This window comes from Myxocyprinus asiaticus, chromosome 45 (assembly GCF_019703515.2).
Source record: "Myxocyprinus asiaticus isolate MX2 ecotype Aquarium Trade chromosome 45, UBuf_Myxa_2, whole genome shotgun sequence".
Lineage (NCBI taxonomy): Eukaryota > Metazoa > Chordata > Actinopteri > Cypriniformes > Catostomidae > Myxocyprinus > Myxocyprinus asiaticus.
This window is the reverse complement of record NC_059388.1, coordinates 25,502,477-25,528,597: the sequence shown is the minus strand read 5'-3', so window position 1 is coordinate 25,528,597 and position 26,121 is coordinate 25,502,477. Positions and strand designations below refer to the sequence as shown.

Genomic DNA, 26,121 nt, shown 5'->3' with positions numbered 1-26,121 from the left:
TGCTTCTGGTCATGCCACAAGAAAGGTATACACGCTTGAGCCGATGCTGAGAGCCGATGCAAAAATGTCTGATGGGAGATGCCGCTTGTCAGCGAGTCGGCATAATGTGGCCAATCGTAGGGTACTGGAACTCTCAGAAACAACATGCCGACTTCCCGTGTGTTCATGTTGGTACAGCTACAGGCGCCACTGTGGGTGTGCAATCAGAGCGGTGTGTGTGCTCATACAGGGTAGTGCCTCAGCTGTTCTCCAACAAATTATCTTCATCTCATAATGCCCCTGACCAACTGATTGGACAAGAACCCCAAAGTAGAGAGAACAAGAGATATCAGTTCTCATATAACAGAACCCACTGCCTCAGTGGAAGCAGCTTGGCCTTGCACAGCTCAAGTAACATTAAAGCCAGCAACAATGTGTTTCCTCCCTCTCTCACCTACCCGCAAACACACATAAAAACATGAACAATCTCTCTGCAAAAAAACACCAAGAGACCAAATCAATGCATGACACTAGAGTGAAAAAAAAAATTATGGACACTTTTTTTTTTTTGACTTTTTTTTTTACACTCAATTTGATTCTCTAGCATTATCTCCTTCCCAATGTTCAATGATTATTTCAGTGAAGTGGATTAAGTATCGCTGGGTATTATTACATCATAATGATAATCAGTTACGCTAAGAAAAGTGGAAATATGTAGCATTAACTTGAATAACATGGGAAAACAAAACAAAAGCTCTGTAGTATCGAGACACTCAGGCGCTTGGGACTTTTCTGCTTTCTACTGTAACAACTGTTGCTTTGGTACCATTAAGATGAACACATTATCTGTTTTGTGTATTATAAATATAGAAATTAAAATATTTTAAACATTTATCCTCCCAGTTCTTTCAAAGACAACTAGGGTTAATTTCAACATCCCTAACTCCAAGTATTAAACTTCAGCATGTTACTCATCCCGGACCATTTGGGCTACAGAGGTAAGTGATACCTCAAATTATGCAGCTTGTTGAAGAGTTTAAAAGTAGAATAATATATCAGTTTTACCGATTAATAGGTGCCGATAGTTGCTTTTTGGAATTACCAGTTATCAGCAAAAATCTGTCGATAGTAGAAGATAGTTTTTTCATCATTTAGTAATTTCAAAATAAGAGTACATGGTGTGTTTCGGGCTTGTTTATATTGTTGTGTTGTTATATTATTAAAAGTCCCGCGCTATGCACCAAATCTTAATTTTTCCAGTTTATTATTGGGATTTTGGTTGAATAAAAAACTGCATCTGGGACTCTTTGTCTTTGCCCACCATAATAAACTTGTGACATTCTATTAAATCCATTTTAAAAACTATCAGCCAATGAATTGGTTATCAGCCTTTCCCACCACCTTAGTTATCGGTATCAACGAAATCTACTATCGGCCAGAATACCATAGAAATTTTTGACTTATTACAGTAAGAAACCATCTAGTGACCACCGAAAACACTCTAGCAGCAACTAGGCTAGGTAAAAATATCGATTATCTGATGCATCGCAATCTTCATTTGAAGGATTTCGATATCGATTCTTAAATCCCAGGATCTATTTTTTACTCTACGCAGGAAAGTTTCATAATACGAGTCTCTGGCATACGTGACCCTATTTTGCACTATGCAACTAAAAATGTCCGTGATTTGCTGCGGTTAAGAAGCCATTCAACTCCACTCTGTGCGAGATGCTCACTGATCTGCGCGATTTTTAAAGAGATGATACAGTTTAGCACATGTTCTACATATCTGTAAATATCCAAATACATGTAAATATATGTAAATAGTAAAAATTATGCAATTATGTACAGAGCCGAAACTGTATTTTTCCACTGCGGTTCTGCCGTTTGGGAACATCCTTTCCAATTGGTAACCATTTAACAACATTCTTTTTAAAAAGACAGTACTCTGTGCTTTGGGTGGGTGATATACGTACCATTTGCAGTGTATTCACGCACACATTGCGTGGGGAAGTTTGGACTAAACACCACTGTATGCTAATTATTTTATTTTCATTATTTGTTTTAATTGCAGATCTGCTTCTCAGTCAAAACCTGGCAGTTTTATTGCATCATACCTACCAATAATTCAGTGAAGACTTTGAAACTGAGAAATTTACTGTTTACCTTAATATTTTTCCTTGCATCTGGATTAATCATGCATGTATATGTAGTTGTTATATATAGTTGCCAAAAAGGTCTTTAGCATGTTATGGAAGGCTACGTCCAAAACGTGCAATTAGGCAAAGAAACGTGTAATGCCGCGGTTTCCTTCAGGATCAAAGCACATGCACTAAAAAGAGTGAAGCCCCATTTTTGGAGCAACATGAAGTGGTGTAATACAGCAAATTTACTGTGAAAAACCCTTTGGGCTTTGGTTTTATTAAAAAAAAATTATCGGAATGAAAATAACCAGTTATTAACCGGTTACAAGTATTTAAAAATAACATTTTCAATCTGGAACAACTGAAAGGGACTTTGTTCCCGTTTTCTGTTACGTTCTCGGTTTTTGGTTTCATTCCTTGAACCATTTTTAGTCCCTGGTTATAACTGAAATATACCCATATGGATTGGAATCGTACCAGGAATAACTCGTATCTCAATAACCAGCCATTCAACTTAAATATTATTATAATTTGTAAACAAATGATAACAATAATAATAATAATAATAATAATAATAATAATAATAATATAATAGTAATCTATAGTAATATATCTCAATCGTGCACCTTTAACTTTTAAACCCTCAGGCTTTTATTTTGACATTCTGAACTCTCCAGGAAGTCCTGTATGTGTCTGTAAGTTCACAGTAGTTTAATTCGCTTCTTATTCAAATTCTGGTAAAATGCACCTCCGGTGCCGTTCTATATGTAAATTATAAGTGAACCGAACTTTTGAGCATCTACATCTGAGATGTTGTTCGTAAGTAGCGCTCAAATATTGCACACTGCGTGAAGGCTAAAAATAGCCGTGAGTGTGTGTGTGTAAACAGAGCAGCGCCATTCACTAACACACTAGAGCTGCGTGTGCATTTTATATATTTACTTATTAAACACAGCCTTTTGTGATTCACAGAGCTATTGCACGTCTTCAAATGCACGAGTCATATGAACTGCTTTAATGGTGTTTTTATGGTTCTTTTATGTCATTTTTGGAGCTTGACAGTAACGAACATGACTAACACACAGTATCGGATTTGGATCGGGCTCGTCGGACCGATACACGAACCATTTTAAAGCTTCAGTATCGGAGCCGATAACGATCCAGGTATCGGATCGGTGCTTCCCTAATTGCAATGCCCTGGCAATCACCCAGAACACCCCAGCATCTTGGCAGCAAGTTTGCTAGTTTTAAGGGCAAACACCAATTACACTTCCTTCAGAAATTATTTGTTTTTCCAACATCATTATTAATATGGCTACCTAAATTAAACCCTGTGTCCAGCATCAAGGGATATCAGATTTCTTCCATTTCAAATTTTCCAAGCTTACAACTTGTTCCGTTTTCTAGATGTTTTGAAGATTCTAAAACCCCAAAGTACCTCTAAGCCTTCTAAATTCAACCAATCACAGCATTTCAACTGGAACAAAGATATTTACTTTTCACGCTATCAGACAATTATTACGCAACCCTGTGGCATTACAGAAGAGACTCAGGGATGAAAGATGGGTACGAACGGTTTATTAAGAAGACAAAAAAGAAAGCGTAAAGTGTGTGCGTGGGTGTGTGTGAGAAAGAGAGTGAGCGAGGCTGTTTTTTTGTGTTGCCTTTTTATGGGGCATGCATAATCAGCATGATCCACCAGAATAATGATTGTCAACTACAAAAGACACAGAATCGACAAAAGCCATGTGACCCTGCTCCTCTTGTCACAGCATGACACTGTATCATGAGCTTGATCTGGGTGAGACATGGGCCAATTGTCCTGATGTTACATTGTACTTCATCTTCAAACACATAACTAGAGCACATACTGTATAGACATGATGACAGGATATCCACTTTTTTGGTAACTATGCTTTTAAAATGCACAATACAGACATAAAACTACGCAAAGCATGCCACCTCTATACCCAACATTTCATCCATCACCATGTGGGCCACATTACATACAGCCTCCCAAATGAGTGAGCGACCAAGCCAACGAGAACAGCCAATGCAGAGCTCCTGATTTGGGTCATCCACACAACAGCTGCATGCCAGGCTGTGGAACACACCCTTATTTCCATTTGAAGAGCCCCTGATTGTGAGATGGGCATCATTTCTGGCAAGCCCCTCCATTGGCCACCAGCCCATTATCACACATCCAAACACGGCACACATAACACACACATTCATATCCATGCATGCATACACGCATGCTCACTTGTGGCATTCAATGCATGCATATTTTTATCCACTGCATTTGCTTGACACACAAAAATAGACAAGTCCTGCATAAGCATAAAAGAGGGCATTTGAAGTTGGCACCATGCTGAAGTTCTCTACATTAAAGTATAATAGTGCAACCCCGTAGCTCTGCTGGAGAGGAAAGATAAATTTGTCCATGTAACGATTCATTAAACACATTAACACATTCCCAGTGTTATGAAGTCACCTGTGGTTTGGCATGAGAAATGCCTGGATGAGATATTTGAGCTTTTGCAACAATATTTTTACAGCATTTATTACTGTTACTTTATAAATGTACAATTGTTCATTGATAGTTCATTTTGCATTAACTAATGTAAACATATACAACTTTTAAATGTAAAAACATTTACTAGTATACATTGAAATGATCATTAACTAATATTAATAAGTGATGTAAATGTATTGTTCATTGTTAGTTCATGTTATATAACGTAGTTAACAAACCTTAATGAATTCAACCTTATTGTAAAATGTTAACGATGTGTTCAATTATCTTACATGAAAAACAACTAGTTGTCTATTAAGAGGGCAACACAGTCTTTGTAGTCCATGGAAATATATGCAAACTGGTTCAACTGAACAGCAGACTGTGGATTTGGGCTTTTCATTAATGTTTATTCAACACAACATTACAGCAAAATTATGATTCTGTTCGTGGAGACACATCAGCACAATATACCAAAGCCTGTCAACTGTTGTAAAGTTGTTTTTATATTGGACATTCATTAGACTTTCGGCAGGCAAAGTTAGGGAGTGTCTCTAAAGTGTGAAATGGAAACTGGTAAAAAACAGATTACTCTGTGGCTATAAAAACATGTGTAGCTTTATCCAGATGTAACTTAATATTGTCAAACAAGTTAAGTAGAAATATATGGTACAAAAACAAACATTTAAAGCCATAAATGGCTTATTACCTAGGATATGTAATGATGTTATAACAATGTAATTTAACTGAAATTGCATTTAACTTATAGCTAACAGAAATAGATGAATGTCAGACCTCCTATAGCACATGTATACACAACACCTTCCCACCTTTCCATTTTTTTATGGATTTTAACTTTTATTTTCAAAAATAAAACCTGTTTATGACCTGATGATGTCACACCGCCTGTTATACATTTACAAACACCTATAACGCATCTTACACAACTAGGATTTTGGGAATATGATTTTGTGTATTTTTTTCTGAATTTTTGAAATGTTCAAATCTATATAACTTCTTGGTCATATGACCTTGTGATGTCAGACCACATGTAATGCATTCACAAACATCTGACACACATCTTACACGACTTTCACGGATTTTGGAAATATGATTGTGTATTTTTTTATGAATTTTTGACATTTACAAATCCATGTAACTTCCTGGTCATGTGACCTAGTGATGGCAGACCACCTGGAAATCATTCACACAGATCTGACACACATCTTACATGACTTGGATTTTGAAAATATGATGTTGTGTATTTTTTTCAGAATTTTTGAAATTTTCAAATCTACTGTATCCACGCTGCAGTTCAGGCGGCCTTGGACATTTATCGTACATAAGGAAAGGAGGAGGTGCTCGTTCCAAAGGAGGAGGCCCCGTGTCAGGCTAAACATTGGCAGCAATCAGATTCCGCCCTGAAGATTTATGTAAGCTACTACTGTTATGCTGTCCAATCGAACAACATGAAAGAAGCAGCTCCTCCAACCTAAGTGCGCACAGAGTAGGGCGTGCGCCATGTATTTGTTAGGTCCACAAGGACCTCCGGGGAAAATGGCGCTACTCTTTAGGGCACAGTCTTTTGATGGCAGCCGGACGGTAGGAACCATTCATCCAGACGAGATCTTTCTGGCTTGACTGAAGGAGACCACTGTAAACTGAAGTTCCTTGACCTCCCGTGAGAGGACAGAAAGCAGCTCAGTCACAATGGTGTGTGTACACTCTTCACCCTCACCAGAGGGAGAAGTGTCAACGTCTTCCGACGGGCCTGACTACTCACCCATAGATGCTGTGATGGACATGGCATCATCCCCATCATCAGATCCGCCAAATGTAATAAGACCATGCACTCCGACGGAGGTCCGGAGATCCTCATGGGCATACTGCAGGGGCAATGATGCTGCGTCGGGAGACCAAGGGTTTCGCGGGGTTTGTGCCAGTGCAAAATCCTCCTCAAAGTCTTCCAGCTCAACCTCGCAGCCTCACCATGCCTCCTCACTCATGTGGTCCCTCGGAAGTCACAGGGGAAGCACAATTGTCCCTCAGAACAAGGGTTCTAGAGCAGAGAGTCCTGAGACTAATGTCATCACAGTGAGGGCAGTCTGTCTCCATGAGAGCCACTTCAGTGTGGGTGCGGCCCAGGCAGCAGATGCATATCTCATGCCCGCCTGATGGCGGGATGTGTCTTTCACACAGAAAACACTTGTGGAACGACATCTTTACAAAGATGCGCTTCACACAAGTGACTCTTTTAGATTTACAAATGTATTTATACTGTACTCAATATATCATAGCAATAATAAAGGATACAAATGTCTCCACCGGAACACTGCAGGGGAGCAGGTCAGTCGTCTCACTGCAGGCACTGTGCTGTCAAGGCGACGAGTCATCTTGCTTGCATCTGAGGGCGAAGAGCCCATCTGCTGGTGGAGTGTTTCTTGCCGGCGAAGCAGAAATGAGAGGGCTTGTCAAGACGAGAGATGAACTTGCTGTCTTGAAGGAGAAGAATTCTGAAGAAATGGTGGTTTTGCACCCACTTATATAGGCCAACTGCATGCTTAAAGGAACGGGGCTCAAACACCATTGGCAATTTTAGAATTGGGGTTATTGTACAAAGGGCTTCAACTAGGTTGTTGAGAAAGGAATTTCCCATAGCGTCAGTGACGCAATGTTGAGAGACCATAATCGAAAAGGAACAATTGATACTTGTGTGAATGAGACAATTTTAAACATAGGGAAACATGTTTTCATTGGGTTTCCAATTAATTACAATCTAAATTTTTACTAGTACATATTATATGGCTTCAGTGACTTTAGCACAAGTTATAAGCACAACTGAGTATTGCTCTTTTGCTTCCTGTTTGGAGCATGACATCCACCAGCATCTGCTTTCATTGAATGGAAAAATCTGCTTGGATATTCAGCTACATAACTTGCATGTAAGTAACTTTTGTGTAACATGGAACTAGAACAATATTAAGGGTTTCACATGAGCATACAATGGTATTAATGATTGACATTTTAGTTGTGGGTAAACTAACCTTTGTGTTAGTAATCCAGATGCCATGTAAGTCTTCTAGGTCATTTGGAGTAAGTCCTGTAGCTCAATGGATAGAGCAGGGTCTTGGCAACACCAAGAGTATGGGTTCAAATCAGACATCATCCAAACTACAAGTTATGGTTACTTAGTATTAAAATTGTTGATTGCTGCATATTAAATGGCAGCAAAGCAGGCTGAGATGTGGTCTAGTGCAAGTGCTTTGCCATGATTCATTAACGTAGGCATGCTGGTAACGTAAGTTGAAGTCTGTTCTGTGTCAAAGCAGGATGATTGTTTTTTAAATATTTCAGAAATTACAATTCATAAAAAAAAAATATACATTTTAATCTAAAATCCAAGTCATGTAAGATGTGATATAGATGTTTGTGAGTATAGTGTTCGTGAATGAATATATTGCAGGTGGTCTGACATCACTAGGTCACATGACCAAGAAGTTATATAGATTTGACAATTTCAAAAATTCATAAAAAATACACAAAATCATATTTCCAAATTTCAAGTCATGTAAGATGTGTGTCAGATGCGTGTGAATATTTTACAGGTAGTCTGACATCGTCAGGTCAAATGAACAAGAAGTTAAATGGATTTTAGTATTTTATAAATTCTAGAAAACTACACAAAAACATATTTCCACAATCAAAGCTGTGTAAGATATGTAGCAGGTGTGTAGAAATACATTGCAAGTGATGTGAGATCATTAGGTAAAAAAGCCAGAAAGTTAACTAGATTTATTTTGTTAAAGCATTCAGTTTACATTCAATAGTTATAACAGGGATATAAATCATAAGAAAATGAAAAATATGTATATTTTAATTTAACTTAATTTGTTTACCAAAATAAACAATACACGTGTAAAAAAGAACCATTTTTAATGTAGTCGTGGAATAATGTAACTCTTAACTGATATTTGTGCGTTTTGCACTTTTGAGACACTCCCTAACTTGGATTGCCATAGTTGGGATTGCTGTTGTTCGTTTTCACTTTTGATGCTTAAAACAATTACATTTATCAAATTACATCATTATTACTTTTGCTATTATAATTTACAGTGTTATCTGAACGAGACACATCACGAACCGCCATTATTTTGCAATTACATACCAATTAATGTTAAATGAAGGATCGAATAAAAACAATTTAGCAGTAGCCTGACTGGGTAGTTTTTCTATCAGGTGGTGGAATTCGCTACTAACTCGGTCAAACCTTATATAAACAGCACTTCAAACCAACGGCTTTGCTTTCACTGTATAACTAAAAAACGTAAACACGACATATACTTCGAGTGGATACAACAACAGTCGATTAAACAAATTTAAACCAGATTAGTGGACCAACCGCTTGGCAGAGCTTGATTTTGTTTGCTGACCTGCAAAGTGATTCGTAAACATAAATGACAAACATTACATTGTCTCTTCCGAACTCGTTGTTGTTTACGGAACAACAGAGTCATTCAACAATATAAATTAGAACTGTGTCTCTGTAACTTCCAATGTTCCAGTGTATCGTTTGAACACAACAGTGTATCATTCTTTCGCATGTTACATTGTTACTTTGGAACGTTCCATTAGAGCGTAACGTCTACCTTTTGCTTTGGCAAATATAGCGATATTCACACTCACCAGAGACGAATAGCGTTGTTTGGACCCGAGTCCCTGCCCTCGCCTGCTTCTCTGAGGCCGGATGCCGTCTCTTCGCCAAAAAACAAAAACACAAGTCGCCTTTCCGATAAAAAAACACACTCTCTCCCGACCTATATCGTTCAAACTTATGCCAATATCCTCACTGGAACGGGTCGAGAAGCTCACGGAGGAGCTGCGGTTGTTGGTTCACTATGGCAATCGTTTCCTTTGAGCGTATGGTGGTTTAGTCCAGGAGGGGTGCTGCTGCCCGTCTACTGACGCCTCCGCCTAGGGGTGACATCGGAGGAAGTGGAAAAACCTCCTTGCACAATTTTTCGAGCGTTGCACTGATCTATAAATTGACATAGAGCTCCATCTGCAGTAAAAAAAAAAAAAAAAAAAATCAAATAAAAAATAAATAAATAAAACAAAAGGCACTATGAAACATCTTTTCTTGGGGTGCCGGTGTCGGTGTTGGATAGTGGATAACAGCCTGAGCCATTTCTGTTGACTAAGCTCTCGATTGCCTCTAAGGTTTTAACCTTTAAATGCATGGGAATTTCACCAAACACTATTACGTCCCGGCACTGTTACATCTTTCACAAACTGATCTACAAATAATAATTTATTATTAAATTAATAAATAAAGACAATTAGAAAAGAATAGAATCAAATATGATGTTGTATTTTCATATATCAAAGAGAACATGCAACAAAACAGGACAAATCTAGAACAGGATTTATTAATTTCACATTGAAATTTCCTGAGACGCAACTGACTGTCAAAAGCATATTGAGCTACACATAACACATAATCTACACATAAGTATTTTCTCAGGCACTTCTTGAGTCTAAATAATGCACAGCTTACATAATTTCAGTAGTACATCCAAATGACAGTAGCTATATCGTGCAATGTCTACATTTTGATTTCGAGGTAATATTTAATCATTTTTAAAATGTTGCAAATGAGAATCCCTAAAATTATCACATTTATTTTTTAGAAAAAAAAATACTTATTTATCATTTTCAGTTATGTACAAAATTAGTTTTATTTTGATAAAATCAAAAGTTTTTTAATAACTGTTCAATAAGTGAAAGGATAGTATTTGGGGTAAAAAGCCCCCCTGTTGCAGGGGCTAAAGGCCCCTATAAAACACACTGTATGTGGGGCAAATAGATTTGTTATGAAAAATGTTCAAAGTGGGCTTTCAATAAAAATAAAAAAAAACATCTTGTTGTTTCAAAAGTATTTGCCTAAGTTGTGTGTGTGTGTGTGTGTGTGTGTGTGTGTGTGTGTTACACTATTTATAAGAGAGAGATTGAGGAATCCTAAAAAGGTGTGGATACATCTCCAAAAAATGTATGAGGTACAGGGGGTGGAATGAGGTATGTGTTTAAGGGTTAATATATAGATGGTTTTCCAAAAAAAAATGTAAAAGCAATTTAAAATAAAAAAACATTTTTTATGGAACTTATAAAGCTTCTTTTATGGAATCAGGCTGTAAATGCTTTTTTGATTCTAACTGGTACCTTTTATACCCCCTGTTAGTTGCTTTGGATAAAAGTGTTAAATTAGAAATTAATCATATTTGCGTATCTGTGGACTGACTGAATTACATCTTTTCTGACAACTGTGGGTAGCATTATATAATAACTTTCACTTATAGCAATAACAAGGATTATTACATTATATACTGCAAAAAAAGATCATTTGATCATATACATTTAAATAGTTAAAATCTAATTACATTTTCTGATTTACATATTTTAAAATACATTCATACAAATCATGAATGTTCATGAACCACTTATGTATAACATGTCACTTATTACCTAAATGTAATATATTGAAAGCAAGTGTAAACTAGCTTTCAAACTGATGTCATTCTGGAAATTATTTTGTAAATTCCTTTGTCATTTGAAATGTCAACAGTTTGAGTAAAATAATTTGTTATCTCTAAAAGCCATATTGATTTGATTTCTATAAGCCACATTCTGTTGTCAGAAATAGTCCAACACAAATACATCTACTCACAATCACTGATTAACACTGACACCAAAGACCAAAGATTTTTAAGCAAGACAAAATATTTTTGTTCTCGGAATCAGAATCAGTGAGATTCCATTTAATGATAAAACTCACTGTTTGGCAGTTGAGGTATTGAATTAATTGTGCATGAGGTCAAATAATAATTGCATCATTTTTAAACATTCATTACAGAAAAAAATAAATAATATTTTACATTAATCTCAGCTCTATGTCATCAGTTTAGCAATAAGGCACCGGAAAGCTTGAGGTCATTCCTCTTAGGGTAAGGACAAAGTTTTAGTTTTTTTATGTCAGAAACCCACATTTCACCAAAAAACTAAATAAATTCATACATAAACTTTGTGATATGATGAAATATGACTCACAAACTTGAAATCATGAACAACACATAATAACAAAAAGTAATCAAAATAAAATAAAACAGTGTACCTCAGCAATGCCATGGTATTCAGTGAAGTACCTTAGAGTAATAGGGCCCTCAAAACTGAAATAAAAATAAAATCATAGGTAATCCAAATTATCATTGTCTACACATTCACACAGTGAATTCGTCAGGATTGGTCTGACTTTTCTCAGTTTGGCTAATTCGTATGATATCGTACGACTGCACTCGTTTGAATTGCTACGACTTTCACTACAGCCAATGATGTCGCTGGACATCATTTCCATTTAATACACAACAATTACTTGCTTCTGTCACACACAACAGCTTCCTATCATGTTTACACACTCTACTGATTGGTTAAGTTTAGATAAGGGGTTTGGGTAAGGGCATAATATTAATAAGTATATCCTTAACGCCTCGTGCGCGGAACTTGCGCTTACTTCCGCATTAGACATCTGGGAATTTGCACGTGATGAAGTCGTACGAGTTTATGCGAACTACAAGCAAGACCAGCAAGACCATACGAAATAACCAACTCATAAATTATGTACGAATTTTCAGGCAGGTGACAAGAAAGCTTGCAAAGTTTCAACATGAGCACACTGTTTTCTTAAAATTGCGTTTCACAAATGCGGAATTATTGTTCATTTAGATACACTGAACACAGAAGTTACCATCAGCACCCATTGACACAATTCTGTATTAGCTAATAAACTATTACAATAAAAGGACTGGTTCATTATAAAAACTGTAGTGTTCGGTTTAGGGAAAAGAGTTAAAGACAAGAACACTCCAAACCCCAAGAAACATGAAGATTGCAGTCTTTCTATGTCTTTGCTCCGTATTTTCAGGTGAGCCCTTAATGCACTATTTTCATCATACCAATTCATTTTTTACAGCTGTTTGTCATGTATGCACAGTTGCTTTGAATAATTTGACACTGGAAAAATTCTTAATCAGTATTTTTGTCATTTTTCAGTAAAAAAAATAAATAAAATTATCTCTTAAAAAAAGATTTATAGTTTAAAAAAAAAACTATTTGCCAAATGGGTAAGAAAAATAAACAAATCTTGTTATAAGGATGTATGGATATTTTTACTGGAAAACGATCTAAACATACTGATACAGAAAAATGTTGCTGTGTATTCAGTGATGGTTTCTCAGTGAAGCTTTTAAAATACACACTCTGTTGCTGCTCCAGTTACAGTCTGGCAATCAGCTCTGTGGAAGATGTGTATTAATATCTTTGGGAGAAGAATAAGACATTGCCAATAAGACAATTGAGGTGGACTTCCTGAGACAAATGGAAAGTGGCAGTCTTCAGGCAGAGCAATATGTCAACTTCACCATTCAAGACAACAGCTATCTACTCAAAGTGACCAAGATGTTGAGGAAAATGAGTGAAAAAGTAACAAAACCTGATTAACTGAGGGACTTTATGAAAGGCAGAGACTCCAGTTACAAAAGTTTTGCAGACTTAATGCTCAATCAATACTTTTTCAAGGTAAGAAAAAAAAAATAGTTGAAGATGGTTTGGTAAGGCTTTGCAATGTTCTATACATTAACATTGGTTAATGCATTAGGTATCATGCACTAACAAATAACTATGTTTCTTAAAGCATTTATTAACCTTTATATTTTTTTAATAAATTATATATAAAAAAAATGTTTTATGTTTTAATGTTAAAAATGTAGGCTTTCAGTAGGTCTATATCAGAAATTAACATTAACCAAATAAATTCTGTAGATGTATTGTTCATTGTTAGTTCATGTGAACTATTGCATTACTTTAACTGTTAAAATATAAACATTGACATTTTATAGATAGCATATAGCATTAAATATACTGTATATACTGTATATAATACATATCATTTTGTTGTATTTGATTTACATTTCTATAAAGGGTTACAATTCTTTACTCTCATTTGAACAGGGCGAGCCTGCTATACAGCAAACACCAGCTATGAGTAATTATCTGTCATTCTACAGAAAGCTGATGTCAGGAGATCCGATTTACTTTGCTTTGGGTCTTTTGCCCTGCTCTAGACTCTGGGTATGGCTGGCTAATAATCTGAACATCCCTCCAACCAATGCTTACTACACTTGGAGGTTAGAGAATATGAACGGCCATCCTGAGAAGCACTACAAAGCTCTGCTGAACAAGTATCTAAACACAGCGGAAAAAGTGGCGAAGGCTAATACTTTATTCCGTACACAGATGCACAGTAGTTGATGGCTGTTGTAAGTAGTTCTGGGTGTTTATGGGATATTCCAGTGTTGTAAACCATGTCTGAGTAATAACATCATTCATTAAAATAAAACTGATGGATGTATTTGATTACTTATTTTAAGACTAGTCAATAAAAGATTAATAATTATAAAATGCAAGCTTTTAATATCAATAGATTATAGAAAACTAGGTAACACTTTAAAATACTGTTCCATTATTAATAGGTAACTATGCAGGAATTAATGCAGAACAAATGAGTAGTACTACATTATCACTTTAGTCTCTATATTAACTAATATGGCAACATGATAAACTAATCAGAAGATAGTGAATTGATGATGGTAGTAGTTCACTATTTGGTAATCAATAATTACAGAATTTTTTTTGCCTTTTTGAGAACTATTAATTAACTATTGATCAATTAAAATAACTACTATTTAGTTACTCATAACAAAATGTGAATGCTTATATTTTTATTTTCAATATGAAAATGCATCTTCAGAGAAGCATGACATTGTGCCTCTGTGTTCTTTATGAACTGGATGGACATATGAACCTAACACCCCTCTAAATCAAAGCCTGGTCAAATCATTGAGATTAGGTCAGCATAAAAGTAATCCATAAGATTCCAGTGGTTTAAACAATGACATCTGAAGTGATACAGATGGTTTTGGATGAGAACAGACCAAAATATAACTCCTTTTTCACTGTACATTTTTCTATTGCAGTCTCCGGCATGATCATGATTTCAAGCTCGATTACACTTCTTATAATTCCATCTAGCACTCTGCGCATGCATCAAGCACTAGGAAGAGTAACTGAGCTTGAAATCATGATTGTGCCTAGAGACAGAAATGTCAAGAAGTACAGTGAAAAATAAGTTACATTTTGGTTTGTTCTCACCCAAAACCACCACTTATCCACTTTCACTTTCAAAATGTGAAAGCATGTGAAAGTGAAAGTGGAGATTTATAGAAAACAAGGACTTAAATGTTGATCTGTTTCTCACCCACACTTATCAGAACGCTACTGAAGATATGGATTTAACAACTGGAGTCCTGTGGATTAATTTTATGCTGCCGTTATGTGATTTCTGGAGCTTCAAATGTCTGGTCACCATTCACTTGCATTTTATGGATCTGAGATGTTATTCTACAAATCTTCAACAGACTATTTACACTGATGTGTCAAATCATTATTACTACCTGCCTAATATGCTGTTGGTCCTCCGTGCATTGTAGGCGCTTTCGACAGTGGACAGGGGTCATCATGGCACATCATGGCTATGCAGCCCCATACGCAGCAGTGTGTGATGCACTGTGTGTTGTGACACATTCCTCCCATAACCATCATTCAAATTTTCTGACTTTTGCCACAGTAGACCTTCTGTCAGTTCGGACCAGACGGGATAGCCTTCATTGCCCTCACGCATCGACGATCCTTGGGTGCCCAACACCCTTTTGCCAGATTGTGGTTTGTCCCTCCTCGGACCACTGTTGGTAGGTACTCACCACTGCTGACAGGGAGCACCCCACAAGCCTTGCCGTTTCAGAGATTCTCTGACCCAGTCATCTGGCCATAACAATTTGGCCCTTGTCAAAGTCACTCAGGTCTTTACTCCTGCCCATTTCTCCTGCATTCAAAACACTGACTATGAGAACTGATTGTTTGCTCACCATTTAATCTACCCAGACCTTGACATGTGACCTTGATAGGAGATGATCAATGTTATTCACTTCAACTGTTGAGTGGTCATAATGTTTTGGTTTATTGTTGTATATACTTTGGGTAGCAGTAATTGTTTATTGTATGTCTTCAAACAAAAATTTTATATCCATAAGTAAGCTTATTAGGTCTATATTTATGTCCTGGTATTTGTGCCTCTTTCTGTCTGCATGTAAATGAAAAACTGCAACTCACTTTTGTATGTTGTTCAACCAGTTGTATGTGGTTTAACCAGTTGGGCTGAGCAGCGGACTTGTGCAATCCAGATCTGCAATGATTCCATTAAACTGAAGAGGACAGAACCCGCATTTAGCATAAACTATCTATAGAAGACAACAAAACAGGCCTAGTTCCAGTCCAGATTTCCACCTGGAACAAGTTAAGGACTCTGAGCATCCAGATATTATTGTAGGTATTGTAGGTATTACAAAAAGCATTCCTGGTAAAGAAATACTCACAGGCTCAAGCAGCCAAAAATTAGCACAAGCAACAAAACCTTGACATTTTCGACTTTATGGCTCACAAGAAATATCAAAATGGATTTAAATTGAGAAAACATGTTACCATCCCAATTCTGCAGATCCAATATGATTTTTAGCTGTTTCATTGAATATGTTAGATGAAGATACATTTCTCCACAACACCTGGATGTACGATACACCTGTTAAGTCAAGCCTGTTACACTTTCATCATTTCATTCTCTGTCAAGGAATTCTTTCACAACCAGTCCAATATCCACATACTTTGTCAACAGGAATTTAAAGCACTGTCATACAGATGAAACATAGATGTAACCATCAATATACAGACACAACTCTGTATTGCTCAGTAAACAACCACTACTGTAAGTTCAGTATAAGACTGGTTCTTTGTAGAAACTGTAGTCATTTACAGAAGAATTCAAGACAAGTTCACCACAAGATTCAAGAAGCATGAACACTGTTGCCTCTCTGTGTCTTTGTTTCTTATGTTTCAGGTAAAGCATTTATATACCTGTTTTAATGATACAGATAACTTTCCTATATTGTGAGATTTATTTGTTGAATAAAATTATTATGTAAAAAAATTGTTTATTCTGCCCTGCGAAGGCAAAGCACAGTGACTACACATTTTGTCAAAATTAAGTAATAACCGAAACAAAGTCCCTTGGACCATGATCTGTCCTGTGACAGGCAGGTTTGGCTAAACTATGCTCAATTTCAGAAAAACTAGGCCATAGTTACTGCATTTTGGCTTTGTTGGGCAGAGTTTAGGAGCTGAGGACAAGGGAGGAAAAGAGTGAGATTGATTTTTCATTATAATTATTATTATATTGTACATTTTTATGGTGTTTATGATATTTGCTCCTCTGGAATTAATTTTCATCAGCATTTTTTATATATATTATTTATTTATTTATTTATTTATTATCCCCTTTTATCCCCAATTTTGGAATGCCCAATTCCCACTACTTACTAGGTCCACATGGTGGCGCAGTTACTCACCTCTGCTTCTGAGACCGTCAATCCGCACATCTTATCACGCGGCTTGCTGCGCATGACACCGCGGAGACTCACAGCATGTGGAGGCTCATGCTACTCTCCGTGATCAACGCACAACTTAACACGCGCCCCATTGAGAGCGAGAACCACTTAATCACGACCACGAGGAGGTTACCCCATGTGACTCTACCCTCCCAAAGAAAAAGGGGCAATTTGCTTGCTTAGGAGACCTGGCTGGAGTCACTCAGCACACTCTGGATTCAAACTCGCGACTCCAGGGGTGGTAGTCAGCATCAATACTCGCTGAGCTTCCCAGGCCCTTGCATTTCTTGTATCTTTATTTTGTATCTGAGTTCATTTGTTTTCTTCTATAAAAACACAGCATCTTCCATTTCTGTCAAATACTTTAATCAAATAATTGAAATAAATTCTCTATCCCTACTGTTAACTCTAACATATACTAACTAAACCCATAACGAGAAAGGCGTAGCACAGAATGTCATACAATTTATAGAACATTAGATCACACATGAAAAAACTGAGGAATTCACAACATATTCCAACATTTTTGTCACTTTCAATGGCATTTTTGCCCTGAGTTCTGGTTAATTCCTGACCCTGGTTTGTGCATCTCCTCCACAGGTACACACTCAGTAACAGGCCTCAATGCAGCAGTAAATTTGTGGATAGTAAATCTTCGGATGATGTGTATGGATTTCTCAGGACAAACAACATAGACATTGCCCATCAGATAATCCGGACAGATTTTATGATACAAATGGAATACGAGAGCCTGCAGGCGGATCGATACGTCAAGTTCACCATACAAGACATCAACTATATACTGAAAGTGGCTGAGATGTTTTTTTTTTCCACCTAATTTGGAATGCCCAATTCCCAGTGTGCTTTTAAGTCCTCGTGGTCGCGTAGTGTTTTGCCTCAATCCGGGTGGCGGAGGATGAATCCCAGTTACCTCCGCGTCTGAGACCGTCAACCCACACATCTTATCACGTGGCTTGTTGAGCGCGTTGCCACGGAGACATAGCAAGTGTGTAGGCTTCACCAAGAACAAACTACATTATAGCGACCACGAGGAGGTTACCCCATGTGACTCTACCCTCCCATGCAACTGGGCCAATTTGGTTGCATAGGAGACCTGGCTGGAGTCACTCAGCACACACTGGGATTCGAACTAGCGAACTTCAGGGGTGGTAGCCAACGTCTTTACCACTGAGCTACCCAGGCCCCCTGAAAGTGGCTGAGATGTTGAAGAAAATGTATGTAAATGTAGACCAGCCAGACATGATAGAATTCATCGCAGACAGATACTTAAATTACCTAAATCTTGGAGATCTCTTGCTTAATCAGTACTTTTTAAAGGTAAGAACACCCATCTCCTTTAAGATTTATCTACTTTTCAGCTAGCATATTCAAGGAAACTCATTCAAATGACATGGTTACATTTTTTAACTGATATGATTTACTCTCATTTCTACAGAGTGATCCTCCCATTCAGGAAACTCCAGCTATGAGTATCTGTCATTCTACAGTGAGCTGATGACAGGAGATCTGCTGTACTTTGCTGTGAGTCTTGTGCCTGGTGCAAGACCCAGGGTGTGGCTGGCTAATAATATGAACATCCCTCCAACCAATGCCTACTACACTTGGAGGTTACAAAATACGGACCACTGTCCTGAAGAGCAGTTCAAACAAGTATAAACAAGTATCTAAACACAACTGAGAAGTTGGAGAAGGCTAATCAGAATCAGCTTTATTGCCAAGTATGCTTACGCATACAAGGAATTTGTCTTGGTGACAGGAGCTTCCAGTGTACAACAATACAAAAACAGCAGCAGGACATAGATAATAATAAAAAATAAAAAATAGTTATACACATATGTACATACACACACACAGACACACACATACATACATACATACACACATACACATACGTAGTGCAATCTAATACAAATCTGTTATCTGTTATGTACAGTGCAAATGTTTTATTAACCAATAATCCTCTCAGCAGTCCAAACTGTCCTTTGTAGTTTTCTGATGTCTGATTTCGTAGCTGAACCAAACCAGACAATTACTGAAGTGCAGAGGACAGACTCAATGACTGCTGAGTAGAACTGTATCAGCAGCGCCTGTGGCAGGTTGAACTTCCTCAGCTGGCGAAGGAAGTACAACCTCTGCTGGGCCTTTTTCACAATGGAGTCAATGTGGGTCTCCCACTTCAGTTCCTGTGAGATGGTAGTGCCCAGGAACCTGAATGAATCCACTGCTGCCACAGTGCTGTTTAGAATGGTGAGGGGGGGTCAGTGTTGGGGTGTTCCTCCTAAAGTTCACAATCATCTACACCGTTTTGAGCGTGTTCAGCTCAAGGTTGTTTTGACTGCACCAGATAGCCAGCTGTTCAACCTCCTTCTGTATGCAGACTCATCATCATCTCGGATGAGGCTGATGACAGTGGTGTCGTCTGCAAACTTCAGGAGCTTGACAGAGGGGTCCTTGGCGATGCAGTCATTGGTGTAGAGGGAGAAGAGTAGTGGGGAGAGCACACATCCCTGGGGGGCACCAGTGCTGATTGTACAGGTGCTGGAAGTGAGTTTCCCCTGTCTCACAAGCTGCTGCCTGTCCGTCAGAAAGCTGGTAATCCACTGACAGATAGACATGCGAACAGGGAGTTGGTGTAATTTATTCTGGAGTATAGCTGGGATGATGGTGTTGAAAGCCGAACTGAAGTCCACAAAAAGGATCCTTGCATATGTCCCTGGTCCGTCCAGATGTTGCAAGATATGATGCAATCCCATGTTGATTGCATCATCCACAGACCTGTTTGCTCGATAAGCAAATTGAAGGGGATCTAGAAAGGGTCCAGTGATGTTCTTCAGGTGGGCCAACACCAGTCTCTCAAATGATTTCATGACCACAGACGTCAGGGCGACAGGTCTGTAGTCATTAAGTCCTGTGATTTTTTGGTGTCTTTGGGACAGGAATAATGACTGAGCGTTTGAAGCAGCATGGGACTTCACACTGCTCCAGTGATCTATTGAAGATCTGTGTGAAGATGGGGGCCAGCTGGTTAGCACAGGATCGAAGACACACTGGTGAGACGCCATCTGGGCCTGAAGCTTTCCTCGTCATTTGTTTCCGAAAGACGTGGCTCACATCATCTTCACAGATCTTAAGTGCAGGTTGAGTAGCAGGAGGGGGGAGGAGGGGGGTTGCAGGAGGTGTTGGTGTTTGTGTGAAGTGAAGGTCGGAGTGGGTGTGGGGTGTGAGATTGGGCCTTTCAAATCTGCAGTAGAACACATTCAGGTCTTCAGTCAGTTGTTGTCCACCACAGGGTTGGGGGTAGGAGTCCTGTAATTTGTGAGTTGTTTCATGCCACTCCACACTGATGCAGGGTCGTTAGCTGAAAACTTGTTTTTCAGCTTCTCAGAGTATCTTCTTTTAGCCATTCTGATTTCCTTTTCAGTGTGTTCCTGGCCTGATTGTACAAGACTTTATCCCCACCCCTGTAAGCAACCTCTTTGGCCTGACGAAGCTGCCTGTGCTCTGCTGTAAACCACGGTTTGTCATTGTTGAACTTTAAATAAGTCCTAGTAGAAATGCACATATCCTCACAGAAACTGATATACAATGTAACAGTATCTGTGAGCTCGTCCAGGTCTGTGGCTGCAGCCTCAAAAACACTCCAATCTGTGCAATCGAAGCAGGCTTGTAGTTCCCGCTCTGCTTCATTGGTCCATCTCTTTACAGTTCTTACTACTGGCTTGGTTGATTTTAATTTCTGCCTGTAGGTTGGAAGAAGATGAACCAGACAGTGATCAGAGAGTCTCAAAGCTGCTCTAGGGACAGAGCGATATGCATCCTTTATTGTTGTGTAGCAGTGATCCAGTATATTTCTGTCTCTGGTTGGGCGTGTAATGTGCTGTTTGTATTTGGGCAGTTCACGTGTGAGATTTGCTTTTTTAAAATCCCCAAGAATAATAATAACTGAGTCTGGGTATTGTTGTTCCGTGTCTGTGATTTGATCAGCCAGCTGTTGCATCGCCGCATTCAAACACGTGTTTGGCGCGATATACACACTCACCAGAATAAACGAGGAAAACTCCCGCGGCGAGTAGAAAGGCTTACAGTTAATAAAGACAGCACATCCTCTTTAACATTGTTACATCTGTACACCAACTTTCATTGATGTAAAAGCATGTTCCACTGCCTCTCGTTTTCCCCTTTAACTCCGCGATGCGATCTGCTCTGAACAGCTGAAAGCCCGGCAGATGTAACGCACTGTCCGGAATGGCTTCACTCAGCCAGGTTTCTGTGAAGCACAAGGCAGCAGAGGTTGAAAAGTCCTTGTTTGTACGGGTAGGGAGATGTAGTTCGTCCGTTTTGTTAGGAAGAGAGCAGAGATTCGCAAGATGAATGCTCGGCAGGGCTGTTCGAAAGCCGCGCAGACGGAGTTTGACCAGCGCACCGGCTCATCTCCCTCGCCTGCGTATCCTAGCGCGTTTAAACAACACAGCCGCGCCTTCGACTAAAATGTTACTCTTTAAATATAGCAGAGAAGCTATTAAATAGCATATACATTTTGAATACAGATATGTTTTGGAAGATGCCTTTTTTAACTTTATTATTTCGTATTTCAAGAAGATATTCTTCTCAAATTAATAAACAGCAGGTTTTATATTGTGACAATGTACCTAATATAGTCAGGGGCGGAGCCAGGAGTTTTTCACAGGGTGGCCTGGCAGGGGTCAGCGATCAGTCTGTAGTGGCACAGAAATTTCAGGCAGCATTTCCGTCGTCATATCGTCGGGGGGGGGGGGCTGATACAGTGACACTCGGGACAGAGAGGTGCGGCGACCTTGGTGTGCGCACATGTTAAGACTCCGGTGTGTTGCGGCTGTACAAAGACAGTTCCACCTCTAAAAACTAAATTGTGCCCAAGACAAAAAATGACCAAAGCGGCAGTTGCGAGTGGGGTGGCCAGGCTTCGGTCCATGGTGGCCACGGCCACCCCTGGCCACCCCCTAGCACCGCCACTGAATATAGTGTAATATACCCAACAGTAGATCTATCTAACGGATGTTTGGTTTGGTTGTTTGTTCTGGCATTTGTGTGCAGATACACTTTTGAGACGGATGTGCTGAGCCCAGAACAGAGAATCGCTTATGAAGAGGATGGATTCATTCTCATTCGAAACCTGGTATCGGACGAAGACATTGAACGATTCAGGCAAGACAGATCAAAACACAAATGCACAAATGTATTTGTCAGATTAGTACACCCATCTTCATGTGACACATTTAAAACAGTTCAATTATGACTGTTAAGATCTATGCAAATAGATTTTAGATTATTGTTATTTTTTTTTTTTATGAAAGAAATTTGAATTATTTAAGTAAACACAAGATCACCATCCAACGTCTCACTGTTAGAGTTAATTCAGAGGTAATCGATAACTGAATCCTCTGACCGTAGGTTTATATAAAGCAATGCTCTACTTTACACATAGGCTACATAACTGTGTGTTTATGTGTTTCACAGGAAGGCATTTGAGTGCATTTGTAAGAGAGAGGTGAAGGTGCCTGGTTCGGTGGTCATGAAGTATGTATCCATTGCTAAGTCTGAATTTGTTGAAGGAGAGAAGGCTGTGACCAATTTTCAGGACTTCCAGGAAGATCCAGAACTTTTCCGGTGTACACAGTGTACTCACTAATACAACAACACTACCACTGCATATTTTATCCTGAAACATGAGAATGCAATAATTAATCTTTATATGTTTATTTGAATGTGTCTCTCCCAGATCCTGAAGTATGTGAAGTGTTTCACCAGACCCAATATCATGGCCATGCGCACCATGCTCATCAACCAGCCACCTGACACAGGTATACACACATGATGTGACATGTTCCTGGATAAAGATCCCTGTTGAGATGTTCACTTCCGATTCAAATCAAACACTGAAATAGTAATAGTTTTTGTATTTTTAATAGGATAGATAACTGATAAATAGAATTATGAACAAAATATTTTTTTTGATGATTTACATTTATTTTTATAAATTTGTTTCAGGATAATAGCAATTTACATTATATTATTAAAAAAAAAAACAACAACAACAAAAACAACAACATTTAATTTAACATTGTTTTAAATCAAAACACCAGTATTTGATTTTTTTTTCATCAACAGATAAAATTTATCTATATATAATGCCCACCCCTAAACCACAAATGTACACAAACAGCAACTGCAAAGGTCATATCTAAACTACAAACAAATAATGTCTCCATCATACTATATTTCCTAGGTAAGAAGACCTCTGGCCATCCCATGCACCAGGATCTACTCTACTTCCTTTTCCGTCCCACAGACCGCATAGTGTATTCTTGGACCGCAATGGAGAAAGTGCACCGGCAAAATGGCTGTCTGGTGGTACTGCCCGGCTCACACAAAGGCACACTGCAGGAACACGACTACCCGGATTGGGAGGTGAGAGAGACCGAGGAGAGCATGGTTACATTCCTCAGATGGTCCTCATGGGGATGGAAGTTCAATCAATGATCATTCGGTCTCAGTTTATCCCTTAATTTCCTCCCAGGGTGGAATAAATAAAATGTATCATGGGGTTCGTAATTATGACCCAAGCCATTCCAGAGTGCATTTAGAAATGGAGAAAGGAGATACTGTGTTTTTTCATCCTTTGCTGATCCACGGCTGAGGAATGAACCAAACTGAGGGGTTCAGAAAGGAACGTATTGTGTGCAACACTCATTAGATAGTTTTGTTGAGCTTCACTATGTAAGGGCACCCTGAAGGAGTTTATTTTGCAATATTAACTGGTATTAACCAACTACATTATCTCGCTTATTGCATGGGTACTCATCAAATAAATAAATGGACATTAAATATGCGAGTTTAAACTAGCATAGCTTTGTATGAAAACGGTTGTCTGACAATGACAGTGCTCAGTTGTAAAGTTAAGGTCATTTCTAAAATATGTGACCATAGTATGCTGTGATTGACCAATCAGAATCAAGTGTTCCAGAGAGCCATGGTGGTCAGTAAATTTGTGTGTTTATTTCAGGCGATCACTTGTCATTATACCAGCGTTGACTGTTATTACATTGATGTGAATGGAACAACTCAAGAGAACATTAGCAATGAAGTGAAGGAACTTGCAGCCAAGGGGTTAGGCGCTCATACTATGGTCACATTTCAGGTGTGTTTAGAAAAACATCTTTGTAGGTTTTTATCACTCTCTATTCCCTTAAAGTGGCAGTTCTTTTTTCCATGATATCAAATTGAATGGTGACCGAGGCTCAATACTAAAAGAATCATTAAGGAACCAGAATTGTTCAATCTTCTTAACATTCACATCCCTAATTGTATTACATATGTATTTGTGTGCTCTATATACAGGACACCTAGGCTTTGCGTGGACGCCTGGTTCAAGGAGACAGAACGTCACTGTGATTTGGTGTGTCACCGTAACATCTGACTGACTTTGAGACAGGACAGCTCCACTTAACTGGAATAATTAACAGCACACAGCTCTTTGTTAATTATTTGATGATTTCCTGATAATCACAAACTCACTAAAAGTACAAACTCTGACCATCAGGTGGCACTGTCGGAATAAATCGATACACATTGAATCACCTTCCGTGCCTTGGAGTGTTAGTCCTAATTCATGTTTAGCAGGAATAATGAACACCAGACATTGAAAGATGTAAGCCAAACCATATGGTAATTTTAAGGAATGCTAGAACATTTGATTGAAACTTAAGGTTTTTGAGACTGCTTGCTGCAAATAATTAGTGAGTTTACTGCTAAAGATGTTTTAGTACTTTGATCAGAAGTCAAGTAAACAATGGATGCTCCAGAAGGTATAATAGAGTAATGCAGCGCTTATTTTATTAAACCCCATCCGAGATGTCTTGCATTGTGTTGGATGTTGTGTAATAATTATCTTAATCGAGCACAGATCCAGCTCTTTGAGATGGAAATGAAGGTTTTGAAAGAATGAGAGGCGAAGTAATGAGAGGCAAATGTTTTCAATGTCAAGTTTGCATTATCAAAGAATTAATGTGTTTTTAGATCAAGTTCAAGCATTCTTATTAAACTTTATGACAGTACAGTAAAAGTAACTTTGCCTTAACAACAACACCTGCCTTTTGGGTTTCTACCATATAATTTTGCTAACAAATAACCAATAGTAGATAAAGTATTTATAAATGAAATTTATATTTTCTATGTTGTACTAAAATAAATAAATATAATAAGCTAATGATGAATATCATGTGTCCTTTTGTATCTTGTGGTGCTGAACACGTTTGTGTCATGTGGAACTTGGCAACCATCTTTGGACATTAATGATGATGATAATTGGATGGCAATGCAGGTACATTTGCAATGTAATGAGGTCATGTGGCAACAATGTACCATTCTGTTGTTTGAGCACTGCATCGTTGCATAATGTCTTCTACATATATATATATATATAGAATATAGTGGGCATATAGTATGTACTTCACTGTATGCAGTATTCCATTCAGAAGATAGCCAAAAACACCAAGATTGGGCAGTGAATTTGGGTCCTGCATTATTGACATTTGAAGATGACATTGAATTTGCACTGAATTGATCTTTAGAGGATGCACATTTAACACTACTCTGCATGGGCCTTTACTAGAGCAAGAGTCATTCTCCAGAGCAGAGAGGCTGTTTTTATAGGGGGAACTCTGTGAAAAAGTAATCTAATGGCATGAATAGTATTTTACATGCTTTTCATTCTGAGTTGTGCACTGTGGGGATTGGAGAATGGCTGGGGTTGCTACTGTTTCCTGGACTGTCTGCTCCATGCAGACTTGGAACCTGAAGAAAGTACCTGGAATGTATCCAG

At 38.3% G+C, this 26,121-nt stretch overlaps 1 protein-coding gene and 2 pseudogenes across 1 annotated transcript in view; 2 read left to right on the top strand and 1 right to left on the bottom strand.

The window, feature by feature from the left end:
* cdk17 (cyclin-dependent kinase 17) overlaps positions 1 to 9,618 on the bottom strand; it is a 90,249-nt gene extending 80,631 nt beyond the window's left edge. The window contains exon 1 of the mRNA XM_051687998.1: positions 9,322 to 9,618. The gene's annotated coding sequence lies outside the window, so the exon portion shown is untranslated. The remainder of the gene's footprint in view (positions 1 to 9,321) is intronic.
* A 3,187-nt stretch (positions 9,619 to 12,805) lies between these two features.
* Positions 12,806 to 15,967, top strand: LOC127434945 (uncharacterized; annotated as a pseudogene).
* Positions 15,968 to 18,776: 2,809 nt separating this feature from the next.
* Positions 18,777 to 25,433, top strand: LOC127435374 (phytanoyl-CoA dioxygenase, peroxisomal-like; annotated as a pseudogene).
* Positions 25,434 to 26,121: the final 688 nt, after the last annotated feature.